The 12,214-nt window shown below is 38.2% G+C and overlaps 1 non-coding gene and 1 pseudogene across 1 annotated transcript; both read left to right on the top strand.

Moving 5' to 3' along the window:
• Window positions 1–8,380: 8,380 nt before the first annotated feature.
• Window positions 8,381–8,442, top strand: LOC125863482 (U6atac minor spliceosomal RNA; annotated as a pseudogene).
• A 1,338-nt stretch (window positions 8,443–9,780) lies between these two features.
• LOC125863458 (U6atac minor spliceosomal RNA) lies at window positions 9,781–9,906 on the top strand. The gene has a single exon (XR_007446147.1). It is a non-coding gene; the product is annotated as a U6atac minor spliceosomal RNA (small nuclear RNA).
• The last annotated feature ends 2,308 nt before the right edge of the window (window positions 9,907–12,214 follow it).

Here is a 12,214-nt window from a genome sequence, read left to right as displayed (position 1 = left end):
TTTGCCCCTTCCCGTCTAAACTCGTCCTTTTGGACAGTGCTTCACTATTTCGGGCATAACTTTTTACTCCAAGGTCGAAATTGGGCAAACTCAGTGGCGTTGGAAAGAGGACTCAAATACCTTTAATTGGATAGGGAAAGGTCCACCTAATTCATTTTGAGCTAAAAGATATGACCATCTAAAGTTGACCCTTACAACTCACTAGTTCAAATGACTAGTTTCCGGACGTCACGGTCATTCCTCATCATTTCATCAAGTTCTCAACTCCAAACTCACATGTGAGGCTCTAGTTTCACTAGTTCATTTTTAGGGTCGTTACACTGATGCATTCCCTTGTAAAAAATATGAAACATACAACTTTTTCCTGTGTTTTCAAGATTAACTAGTGACGCAACTTGTTCCTCTATTTTTAAATTTTCTGCAGATTTTATTTCTCTTCCTCTTTTATCACACAATATTTTCTTAGTGGCTCTATTTTTTATTTTTTATACGGATGCTATCTTCACAAATTTTGATTTTAAATTTTCTACACCTCTACGAACTACTACATTTCTATCTTAGTTTTTATTTTTTGCGCTACTGCATCATTGCTGGCCAACTTCTCAGTTTTTAAGTTTTAGTTTTTGTTCATCCAACTTGTTTCTTAAGCTATTCATTCAGCCTATTGTTTTTATTTTTTGCCAAGCATTATTTAGCTGTGGTTCTTCAAAATAGATGTTGGATTCTTGATCAATGCATCTTAAATTTTTCTAATTTTTTTTCTTATGTCTTCCAGCTTTGTTGATGTTTGGATATCACTTGACAAAGATTGAAGCTTTAAGTTTTCTGCCCAGCTTTTGCTCATTCTTTAATGAAGATACAAGTTTAGAAGATGCACAAATTCATTATTAGTTAGCTATGAATATTATGCTAACCTTTATATCATAGTCTAGCTGGATGTTATCTATTTTTTTTTGTCAAGCAAATATTGAAACTAACATAATGTGATGTTAACCAATTCATTGTAATGAATCACACAATCTTTATGTCTATCTTCATGCCCCTCTTGCTCTATATCAATGTTTTTGTGTCGAGATTTTTAGTAGCAATTAGATTCTTGTGATGCTAATTTCTCTAGTATCATTGGTTGTCAATTGAGCTCAGTATTGTTTCTCGTCTCTAATGGATAATTTAGGACTATAAATGATGATTGTCTCTAAATCTATTTTAGGACCAGGTTATTGCTCGTCTCTAAATGTATTCTAGGACCAGGTTGTTAGTGGTAGCTAGAGATATTTTAGGACTAGGTAGTTCTCGTCTCTAAATATTTACTAGGACTAGGTTGTGGATGGTCGCAAAAGAGGCTTAACGACCTGAAAAAGAGACTTAGCCAAGATATACATGGTCTATTTGAGACCAGATTTGTAGTCTGTAAAAGATTTTTAAGGACCAGAGTTTTCCTCGCCTTAAAATCATTTAGGGACCAACTTTTTTAACTCGTCCTTAACAACTAATTGCGAAGGAAGCTTTAAGGGCAAGTGGCAACCAGGTTTTTCAGGTCTCAATTGCTCATTTGGGACCATATTTGAACTTTCAGGGACTATATTTCCCTTTCTTAGAGACCGTTTTTCTTGTAGTGTCTCTGCATCCGACTCTGTATGTGATGTACCATCCTTCTGCATATCTCCGGTGGTAGCTGGAGGAATCCCTGAGGTCTCAGGAGCATCCTCATCATCTATATCCCGCATCAGTGAAGTGAAGTCTGTAGCCTTTAAATAGTCTACATCCTTTCTCAAACTCGCAACCTCGACTTTTAAAGTCGTCACCTCAGAGGCCTCCCTGTCTGCTCTCATAGGCAATGACTCTCACTGTCAAGGCATCAACAGAAGTCTGAAGGGGGGTAAGTGCTGCTAGTATGGCACTGTCAATCATTCCTGGGATGGATCTCTCCAATCGGGTAGCTCTCACATCAGCTGAATAGGCCCTGCCCCATCTTCAGGATCATGTCTTGAATAATCCTAGAAAACTGGGAGGATGAGGAAGCACCTGGAGCCTGTGAGGAAGAGGAAGAAGGAGCATGTATACCTAAGGGCTCAGAGGCCAGAGTAGACGAAGGTGCCTCTGCAGGTAATGAGTCAATATTGACCTCTGGAGAAGTGTCTGTTAGAGCTTATCTCCTCCTGTCAACCTCCTCTCGAGTGAACTCGGCCTCAATACGCCGGATGTCTGTGAAGGATGAAGGTATGACCTCTATATCATGCGCAGGATCCCGGGGTACTTCGGCACGCTGGCATAACTCAGTGATCAAAATCGGGAATGATAGAGAGGTAAGCCTTTGCTTTGCTCTCATGGCCATCTCCTACGAAGTCAGCAGTCCTAGGTCGATCCGCCTCCTGGCAATGATAGAACCAAGGCAAGCCGCCTTACTATGGCGCAGAATAGACTCATTCTAGGATGGCATGATAGTGTTGTTGATGAAGCCAAACCAGAACCTGGAGGCGATGTTTATGTCCCTCTTCTCAATGGGAGCTCTAGCATCTATCCACCTTGGGGTGGTGTCAGAAATCATCGGAGCCAACCAACACTTCAAATCATTCAAGGACTGAACAATAGGCAGCCCCTCGTAAGGAAGCACAAAGTGTATTGGTCTACCTAGTACATCGTTAATATGCTCGCTGTGGCACTCAACCTCCTTGTCTCTATCCATGACCGACTTCACCGGTCTAAACTCACTGGCCTTCTTCTTGTTCTTAGGCACCAACTCCCTATAAGCAGTGTAAAACTCTTTTACCCAGGAGGGAATGTAATGGTCTCGGGGCCGTGTGAACTGCTCGAATCCATGGTATCGAAGTGTTTCAAGCATATCATGATTCTTGTCTTCAGACCCTCCATAGATAGCAGCTTCCCCTCTATGATAGTCCAGACTCCTTCACCTTTTAGTCTGTTCAACAATCAAGGTGGAGGAGCAATAGGCAGTGCAGAGGTTACTGAGGGTGCCTGATCTGGGACTGCATCTGATTCAGGAGAAGCTGTAGGTGATGAAACTCTAGTGGGTGTGGGTTTAGGTCTATCTCGGAGCCTATTATGTCAGTGAATCAAGGGTTGATCATCTTCAGACTCAGACCACTAAACTTGGGTCTCAATAGCTACTCTTTTCTTTGCTATATGCTTTTTCCTCTTGCCTTTGTCTCCCGATGGGAGATTTTGCTTTCATTTCTATGGAGGATGTGGTCCTCCTTCATTTATCGTAATGCTCTTTGCATTTTTCTGAGGTGGCTCGGTTAGATTGGTGCGTACCATATCTGCAAAAGATCGAGAAGAAACTCAAATGCAAGCACATAAGAGTTATTGCAGATAGACTCGCTGATCTAGTCGGTGAGTCGCTGAACTTCTTTGGCAAGCTAAGTCGGGCTTGCCGAAGGGATCGGCTCAACAATTAAGACAAGTCGGCGATAGGGAGGGTCCTTCGGTTAATCGCTGACTACATTCGGTGAGCAAGCTTTGTCCGCCAAAAGTTACGGTGCACAAGGGTTCTAGGGATGCAAATAAAGTGCGATAACAAGTATTTTTGGTGAGTTGTTGAGTACCTTCCACGAACTCAGGCCTCTTGCTGAAAGTTACCGACTCAAATCACAAAGTTGACACGCAATTAAAATGAGAGATGAGGAAAATAGGCGAATCGCTAAGTGGTTTGGTGAGCTCGACCCAGCTCGTCGAACGACCCAACGTGCCCATTTTCAATTCACCTTCTCGAATTCGACCCCGCAATCCCCAGAAATGAAATCAAAGCATGTACTAATGAAATTCAAACAAGACCCATACTAACCATCACCCTGGGATACTCGGATTTTTCCCAGTTTTGCCAAAATTGGCCATTTGACGATATTTGCTCTTAAAAGTGGTGTCACTTGCTCTATCATTCAGTAATTTTCAACATTTAGCACAAATGGGGCTACTCAGACATCACCCAAATCAATTTAACCACACGCAATCATAATCCAACTCATTAAAAAGCACAAAAACCATGGGCATTTGACAATCAAACATTACGAGCAAGGTTTTCAAGTTAAAATAGGCATGTAAACATTCTAAACCTAGCAGAGAGGCCCAACACACATCAATACGATACTATTATTGCAAAAGAGTTCAAAAGTTTCAACAATAAACTCGGGGTTTTAGGACTAACCTTAATCCCGATTAAAATGTGATTGAAAAGCTAGGCGGCAAAGTATTCCAACTCCGAGCACAAATCAACAAACTAAAATACTAGTAAAGGGCTAAAATAAAGAAATACTACCTTAGTGTGAATTTAGGAGGTTTAAGAGTGAGTAAAAGTGACGAATTTCAAATTTGAAGTTTCTTGTCCATTATAAACCATCCAGTTCGCGCCTGTTCGGCAACGTTAGTCACACTCACCGATTTACTCAGCGATTCGCCAGGTGATCACCTGCCCCGCCGATTGCTAAAATTCTTTTAGTTTCTAGGGGATCAAGTCGGCGGTCTATATCGAGGTCACCGGCCCGGTCGGTGACGCACCAAACTGCTTCGTAAGTTCACTGAGTTTTATAGGCTCTGACTTGAACTTGAATTGAGCCAAACGGCGGGTCGAGTCGGGCTCGCTGACGTCTTCAGCGGTCCGCTGACTGACCATTTTCTCGCCAATATGTATTTTTCATCACTTTCCTCATTCAAACCTGCACCACTAACATACCATTATTTATAAAAGCAAAATAAAGCATTTAAAACCTTAGGTTGCCTCCCAAGAAGCGCCTTATTTAACGTTGTGGTACGATGCGAGTCCCTACTCACTCCCCATTGGTTGGGTTGGCCCTTGTGTTACTAGGTAACCCAAATAGTTCGTTTGAGTGAAGAGGAGGCACCGCATAATTCAAAAGTGTCCTGATCAGCTGGATCTAGAGTGAGAGCCAACCATGTGATTCAACACTTCAATACTCTCTTTCATCTCTTCCAACATTCAATCTTGTTCGGTGATCTTTTGGAGAATGATTTGGAGTGTGTCCTCGACTCGATTGTTCTCTCTGTCTCTAGACTGCTTTCTTCTCGTGAGGAGGTATGTACCTCCCTTGACTCATGCACTGGCTTTCCACTTCTGTTATTTTGGTGGAAGACTCGTTCAGCTGAGTTACCAGTGCAGTTAACTCGAAGTCCCTCTCGACTTCTTGGCTCGTCTCAGCCGAGGTTTCACCATTTCCTCCAGCCATGCTTAGGGTACCTACCTACATCAACAAATTAAAAGGAAAACAAAACTAAAAATAAAATTAGTAGACTATGATTATTGAAAGCAGAATTTGTCTTAAACCAAAAACTTTCACGTAAGACCACTCCCCGGTAGCGTGGCCATTTTAATGTTTGCGTAATCATGACACAACTTTTGATGCAAGTGTCTACGATCGTACAATAGTTTAGTAACCAACCAAGGGTTGGGGTCGAGTCCCAAGGGAGTGGGCGTGATAATTAGTGATTAAGGGCGAAAGTGCTAAAGCTAATTGTAGCTAAAGACTTTGACGAATGAAAACATAACAAATTAAAAAGGGTGACGCAAACGTCAAGTATCTAATAGGGATTTGTAAGCAAGAAACAACTAAAGCAGCGAAAATAAGGAAAAATACAACAATGGAGACAAGATTCTTGAGATGTGATAGGAATATAGGATAGACTAAATCATTGGGTACATGTTTCTGATAGTAAATTCGTTGAGTATTTGTTACTAGGCTAGACCTTAAGGGGGATAAGCTCTCTCTTGAGTAACTTACCCTGTTTCAAATGCGTTCCTATCGAACACCCATTTGTTGCATGAAGAATAGCCTCCACCTTAACCCACTCACTCTCTCGAGCTGAGTGTGTGGACATGGGACTAAGGTTCACTCTGTCGAGCTAAACCTCATGTCGACCCACTCACACTAGACATCAATTTAGTGGTCTTAGTTTTACGACCTCTCTCCCAAGCAAGCCGAAAACACATATATGAGATTATATTTGCAACTACAAACTCATTAAGTTCATCCATAACCACTAAACGAAATCATATTTAAACTATGAATAGACGATCAGCAAGCAAGACCCAACAACTAATCTAACCCATATTCACAAAATAACGCCCCAAGAATTGGGGATTTAGCTACGCATGTAAAAGAGATAAAGATGTATACCAATATCAGTTTTCATCAATGGGTATGCAAGATTATGTTTTAAAACAAGCCGAAGGTGAAGAATCCAAGAGACGCAAGTCCAATTCCTTAAATTTGAAACCCATTGAAAATTCCAAGTTCTTCAAAACCCTCTCCAAAACATAGAGAGAATATCTCCAAAACTCTATCTCAAACTTAATAATCTAAAAATTAAATAAAATAAGGTAAAATTCTCTCCTAAGAATAAAAACTGAACTAGTATTTATAGTTTTCAGAAAATGTGCTCTAAAGGATCTTTCGGCGACGTTTGTGGGAATCGCTAATGCATTCGGCGATCTGCCCTCTGATCTACTTCGTCGCCTTTCATTAGTTGCCTTCAGTATCTTTGTGTCCTGGGTAATTGTGCGATGAAGCACTGCTTCGTGGAGTCGCTCGGCGATACGTCGAGTGCTCCTTTTCACCGCCTATTTACTCCTTTCTTTCAAGGCTTAGCACACTGGAACAAAAAGAGAATATGCGATTTATTGGCGATTCGCCAAATGGGTTCGGCGATTCGCAGATCTTCATTTCTTTGTTCTTTTAGCTTCTTTTGCTCCTTTTTACTCGATAGTGTCCATGCTTTCCCTCAAACTTCAGATACCTGAAACTTAAAAGTTTTCATCAGATATCGAGATAAAACATGTATTTAAGGACACTAATTTCATCAAAATATAGCCCTAAATAAGTCCAAATCGTGGACTCATCACTACTCCCAAAATATACTCAACTCATATGTTTTAAAAATAAAACTCTTTCTATGATTTGAGATAATTACTCAAAAACTAGCTAAAAGGATCTCTTCGAAACAAGTGTTTCCTTTCTTGCTCAAATGTGAAGACATTTTACCTCTTGGGAATACTTATTTGCAGTATAATCTTTGAAGAAATGAACTTTACTCTTAATCTGTACTCAACTCAAAGATTAGGTGGCTTCGTATTGATTGATCTCATATTCATAATCTTTTTTGGAGTCAACAGCACTCGAGACACTCTTTCTACTTGGATGGCTTTGAAGTGGTCTGTCTAGATGGGAGGCTTTAATATTTTAAGACCCTTTTGTGGAGTCAACACACCCCCATGTCAGTCTTGCTAGTTGTGCTAGGAGTGGACTAGATCGTTGGGCGACCTAGATTGATTATCACTCTTGCTAGCTCAGCTGGTAGTTGACTGGATTACTAGATATTGTGGTTACTTGGGTTGGGAGCCTAAAGTTTGTTTCTTGGGTTTGGATTTGTGGTGCCATTCTCTCTTGTAGACTTAGATACTTTTTATACCTGTCGCGCTTACATGGTCTATTTTATTTGCATTTAAACATGTGGATGAGTGCATTTGTATGTTTCTAGATTCTATCTTTTCATACTGTTTTTACCTTTCTTGCTCAGTCGACACGTGATTTATACCAAGTACATAGCTTTTATACTCATGCTACAATCTTAATCTGTTTCATTAGCAGGTGCGGTGATTGAAGTTTGATGAATAATTTTGGTCACTAAAATACATGACTTGTAAACTTTAAGTTTAAATGTGTTATTTCTCTTTTTTATGGTTTAAAATCACTGCAAATTGTAATTATATAATATTACATGAGATAATCTTAGTAGCATTGACTACTAAATTTTCACTTTTTATGGTGAGATCATTCAATTCCTCACCTTAATTGTAATCTCCTCTTTAATTTTTCCCTTTCCTGAACCCTAATTTTTAAAAGAATAATATATTAATGAATATCATATATTATCACATTAAAAAATAGTGTCATGTGATATAAATTTGTTAGTTGGACATTAAAGAAAGAATAAACAAACAAAAAAACATAAATTATCTATAGCAATTATAGTTGCAAGTAAACATATTCTCGGTATTGATGTATGATAATTTCCACCCCTTCTTAGCCCTGTGTTGTTTCTCAACAAACGAGAAGTAGCATGTCTTTTTGGGTTTTAAAAGGTTTGAAGGAAAAAGAAGAGTTGTAACTCTTTTGAAAGATAGTGACTTTTGTAACTTTTGGGAAAGGTTGTGATTATTTTTAAGGATTGTGTCTTTTCCAAGGGGTAGTGACTTTTCCATTAAAGCCCAATATGCATATGTTTACGCTTTTGTTTATTGTTTATAAATCTATGTGTTTGCTCTTATTTTTTAAAATAAAATTTCTGAAATTTTGTGGCAGCCATTAATTAGAACAAAAAAGAGTTGAATGCCCCTTAACAATGGTTTGTGCTCATAAAAAGGAGAGCTAATTTGGATCTCCATCTACAAGGATGGAATCAACATTCTTTGGAGTGGACTAGCTGGCTGGGCGGCCTAGATTGATTATCACTCTTGCTAGCTGGGCTGGAAGTTGACTGGATTACTAGATATTGTGGTTACTTGGGTTGGGAGCCTGACTTTTGTTTCTTGGGTCTGGATTTGTTTGTTACTCTTTATACATGTTGGGCTTACGAGGTCTATTTGAGTTTCATTTTAACATGTACATGAGTGTACATTCTAGGCTTATAGGGGTCGAGTTAGGTTTAGCCTAGATGTATTTAGATTACTTTGAATATGCTCGTATGTTTTCTTTCATATCCGTTTTGACCTCTGATGTGTTACCAATGGTTTTGTTCTTTCTCGAGCAACTTGGGATTAGGGTTATTCAGGCTGGATACTTCTTGTGATTCCTTGTGAGGTGATGTTAATCCACGGTGGCTTAGTATTGATTGATCTCATATTCAACATCCTTTTGGGAGTCAACACCACTCGAGACACTCTTTTTACTTGGATGGCTTTGAAGTGGTGTGTGTAGATGGGCGACTTTGATATGTTGAGACCCTTTCTGGAGTCGACATGCCCCCATGTCATTCTTACTAGTTGGGCTGGGAGTGCACTAGTTGGCAGGGCGACCTAGATTCATTATCACTCTTACTAGCTGGGCTGGAAGTGAACTGGATTACTAGATATTGTGGTTACTTTGGTTGGGAGCCTGTATTTTGTTTCTTGGGTTTGGATTTGTGGTGCCTTTCTCTCTTGTAGATTTAATTACTCTTTATACTTGTCAGGCTTATAGGGTCTATTTAATTTTCATTTAAACATGTGCATGAGTGTATGTTGTAGTCTTATAGGGGTCAGTTAGGTTTAGCTTAGGTGTACTTAGATTTATTTTCGGTATGCTCGTATGCTTCCTTTCATATCCGCTTGACCTCTGTCTTTTTGTAGATTCCATCTTTTCATATTGTTTTTACCTTTCTTGCTTAGTCGACACGTGATGTCTTCAAAGTACCCATTTTTTATACTCATGCTACAATCTTAATCTATTTTATCATGCAGGTCCTAGTACTAGCTAGCATCGGTGAATATTTGTGCAATTAGAAGAATTAGGGATTTGGAGATGAGTGTGAGCACTTGGACCAATTAGTCATAATGTTTGTGATATTGAAGCATTTATTAGCTTTTCCAACAAATGCAATTATTTACCTTTGGACCCAATAGTCATAATGTTTTCTATTACTAATTGTTGCTTTTATTTTTCTTGACATTTGTTTTTTCTTTAAATGAGGATAACTTGTTATGAAAATTAAATTATGTGCCAGCCATTAATTAGAACAAAAAACAGTTGATTGTCCCTTAACCTATGGTTTGTGCTCGTAAAAAGGAGAGCTAGTTTGCATCTCCATCTACAAGGATGGAATCAACCTTCGGATTTTACCTGTTACCACACATCCATTTCAGGCATTCCAACTCGGTGGGACCAACAAAGAATGTGGTCCAGTTGATGGTACTGCTTCTCTCTTAGCAAGAAGTTTCTTGATCTAGCTTTGGGTATAGAAAAATCTTTGGTAGGAGTGTTACACCCAAATGTGCCCTAACGGAGGCAAAGAATCATTTAGGTTCCAATGTGGATATAAAACACCCTAAAAAAAACAATGAGAAGCCATACTTTATGAAATTTAGTTATCTTTTATAGTAGAACTAGATAAAGGATACACATGCAAGGCACGTGCTTTAAGTATTGAGATGCAAATAAACAAAAGACGATTAAGCCTAATATTAACATATTTATGTTTCATCATATGTTACATTTAGTTTGCGGAACATTATACTGAGAGCTTTCTATAAAGCCTACAACATATCATAGTCTTTTTTAATTTATCTGCTAAGCCTGAGGATGTGGAAGCAACACCACAAACTTTTTGTTCGAAGGTCCACCCATAGTTCGACTACCTGAGAAGTGGAAGGAGTCGATCTCTAATAAAATAATAATGTAACTGTTATAATAAGTGTTGCTAAATGACACCGAAAGAAACAATTGGCTTTACAACATAAATGTTATGAAACTAAAGTTCCAAAATGATGGATGTGTTAGTTGCGTATTTCACCATTGGTGATGCTTAAATGCAACAAAAGAAGTGTTGGTATCAACAAATTAAACCCAGCTCCAACAGAAGATGACAGATGAGTCGACTACATTAAATCAACCATCACAAAGAAGGATAAGACACTTATATCCTTATTCATTATCATTGTCCATTTGTTGTATGATGGATTAAATCACATCCCTCTATTTTTTACTACTTTAAATAGTTGTTAGTATGCAGTTTATAGTGAGCAGCCCTTACAAACGTTGGAAACTAGGATAGGTTTAGCAGTAGTGTAGTAGTTATCTGCTCCACAATTTTGAAATGTTTGTTACAAGGTAGCAATTAGAAATAGGACAGATGTAAGCATATGATTGGTTTTCTTCTCTTAGCTTTGATTATAAATTCTTGTACAGAGTAGCATCAGAAATACAACAAATATTTTCCATCGTATTCCTTTTTTTTCTTTAAGAAGGCAAAAGCTTTGAATAAATGCATAGAAATGCTAATCCATTTCTTATAAAATAAAATCATTGAGACAATAAAAAATTAGACGTCATAGCAATAACAATAATAGTTATAGAAGTAAGAAAAATAAGAACAATAATAGTAAAGTTGAAAGATTCAAAGGGTTTGCTGGTAAATTTCAGAAGTACGAGCTATTAGAGAGCATAGAAGTCAAGAAGAATATCGGTAGAAGAACATTTTTATTGATGTTTTCAGATTACATTTATAAGACTAGAATAAAAAACAGAAAGCAAAAAGCAGTAAACCCACGACTAGCAGATTCCTAATTCACTAACTTACTCCTAAATAATAGGAATAGATGGCTAACAACTAATTAACTAAGTCTTATCTAATATAAACCAGTAAAAATAAAATTAATTGCAGTTGATAAAGAAAATTCCTAACACTCCTCCTTGCTTTGGAAACTTTAAACTCCAATTTTCTGTTTGAGATGCTGAAACTTACCGACTCGTAAAGGCTTAGTTAATATATCAGCCAATTGTTCTTCAGACTTGCAGTAGACAAGAGTTATCTCCATCTTTTTGCACTTTTCTGAACAAAAAGAACTTGATTTTGAAGTGCTTAGTTCTTCCATCAAACACAAGATTGTGAGACATAACTATTGCAAATTCATTGTCCACAAACACTTTGATCCTTCCAATTGGTTACATATGCAAGTCAGCCAGAATTTTCTTCAGCCACAATGCTTGATTTACTGCTGTTGCAGCTACCACAAACTCATATTCGGCAGTAGATTGAGCTACAATATCTTGTTTCTTACAACCGCATGAGAAAATTCCAGAACCAAGACTAAAACAGTACCCTGAAGTACTCTTTGCATCATCTTCGGGACCACCCCAATCACTGTCGGTATACCCCCAAAGATTCATAGGTTGACTCTTCTGAAACTTAACTCCATAGGTGATGGTTCCTTTGATGTATCGAACAATTCTTTTTGCTGCATTCAAATGTACTTGACTAGGACAATGCATGAACCTTGATAAAACACTTACAACATACAATATATCGGGTCTTGGTGCTCTACGATACATTAAACACCCAATGAAACTTTTGAAGTATGTCTTATCCCCCTTTTCGACTCCAACATATTTACTTAGTTTCTCTTATTGGTTCATGGGAGTACTAAACTATTTGCAATTTTCCATTTTAAATTTCTTGAGAATTTCCTTTGCGCACTTTTTCTGGCAAA

This window comes from Solanum stenotomum, chromosome 4 (genome assembly GCF_019186545.1).
Source record: "Solanum stenotomum isolate F172 chromosome 4, ASM1918654v1, whole genome shotgun sequence".
Classification (NCBI taxonomy): Eukaryota; Viridiplantae; Streptophyta; class Magnoliopsida; order Solanales; family Solanaceae; genus Solanum; species Solanum stenotomum.
This window is presented reverse-complemented; position numbering and strand designations above follow the sequence as displayed.